This window comes from Lathyrus oleraceus, chromosome 6 (assembly GCF_024323335.1).
Source record: "Lathyrus oleraceus cultivar Zhongwan6 chromosome 6, CAAS_Psat_ZW6_1.0, whole genome shotgun sequence".
In the NCBI taxonomy this organism is placed as follows: Eukaryota; Viridiplantae; Streptophyta; class Magnoliopsida; order Fabales; family Fabaceae; genus Lathyrus; species Lathyrus oleraceus.
This window is the reverse complement of record NC_066584.1, coordinates 53,387,924-53,389,589: the sequence shown is the minus strand read 5'-3', so window position 1 is coordinate 53,389,589 and position 1,666 is coordinate 53,387,924. Positions and strand designations below refer to the sequence as shown.

Here is a 1,666-nt window from a genome sequence, read left to right as displayed (position 1 = left end):
ATTGTCAAAATAACCCTCACCATTACTTTTGTGGCAATATTTGGAATAAAGGATATTGTGGGACATTAGGTAGCAATTTGTTTTCTCAAGTCTATAGTGGACTTCAATTTTTCAATATTTTAATTTTTATTTATCTATATTATTTATAATTACTATACATGATAAATTTTAATAAAAGGCATTTTTTATTAAATTTATTAACTTTTATATTTTTCTTAAAAGAGTTGAAGATAGTGGTGTTTGCGATATATTTTGATTTGACTAGTTTTGATAAAAAAAATTATTTGATCGGAAGATAAAAGTACTCAAGATTTAGTTCAATTTTAAATGGTTAATTAAAACATTCAATCCAATCCAATTCAATGTTATGTGATTTATTTAAATTGATTTTTAAGTATATAAATTATAAATTATAATTTTTTTATTAATATTAATATGATCAAAATATTATAAAATAGTATATTTGAAGTAATATTAACAATAAAATTAAAAAAATATGAACAATTGAATATATTTTTTATACAAAGAAATTATTAAAATAAATAAATAAAAATAATAAATAAATAGTATTAAAACAAATTAAATTTCAATTAATAGTAAATTAATATAATATAGTATATTCATAAAAAAAACAAATATTACAATAAATATAATATCTTATTGGTTTTGAAAAATGAACAATCCGAATGATTTTTATAAAGAAATTCAACACATTAAAAATTATTCAGTTTTCTTTTTTTACAATTTTTACTTTTTTATGCCACATACAGCTAGGAATAAAAAAAAGATATACATGTAATTTAAGACAAAAGACAAAATTAATGAAAATTTATAAGATAGCAAAATAAGGAAAATATATTTTAAGGTATGTTATTAGACCAAATTAAAAAATATATTATATTTTGATTTATGTGTATTACTGATTATTATCTTTTTTCTTTTTGATAAAATATGTTTTTATTTATTTATATATATGTGTATATATATATATACACATACATAAACATTATTCTGAAGAAGATACAAAGAAATGGCTCAAAAAGAAAAAGTTTTCATGACAGCCTTGATTGTATTTCTTGTACTCTCATTAGGTATGTGGACAATCAAGAAATAGATTGATTCTTTTCTTTATATATTTTATGTACACTAATATTATTAATTTTATGATTAGGTATGCAAAAGATTGAGTGTAGAAGGGTAGTACAACTGAAATGCATTGGAAAATGTCAAACAGGTTTTCATGATTGTAATGTTGAATGCAAACATAAGGGCTACACAAGAGGGGAATGCTCTCCACCTAAGTATCTCGATTGTTGTTGTATACTAGAAGGCAAAGAGGTGGAAAAAGTAATTTAAAATAAGAGCTTTTCTTCAAGTTAAAATAAAGTGTATGTTTCAAAAATAATGAAGTTTCATTACAATAAAGTGAAAATATGATATATTAATTATTCCCGTCGTCCAAAGTCACTTTAACAATTTTTTTTAAAATAAGAGTTATATTGGTTTTTACAATATTATATTAATTAATATTTACAAACTTTATTCATGATAGTGTATAAACAACTAATAGTAATTAGAAAAAGTTTTGTATACATGTTAAATTTACTTATCCATTTATTATTAAAAAATTTAATCTGTGTGTATCAGACTTTTATTTTGAAATATA

At 20.2% G+C, this 1,666-nt stretch overlaps 1 long non-coding RNA gene across 1 annotated transcript; it reads left to right on the top strand.

Annotated features, from left to right (window-relative positions):
* Window positions 1-982: 982 nt before the first annotated feature.
* LOC127097661 (uncharacterized) lies at window positions 983-1,448 on the top strand. Its single transcript, XR_007793128.1, has 2 exons — window positions 983-1,091; window positions 1,172-1,448. It is a non-coding gene; the product is annotated as an uncharacterized LOC127097661 (long non-coding RNA).
* Window positions 1,449-1,666: the final 218 nt, after the last annotated feature.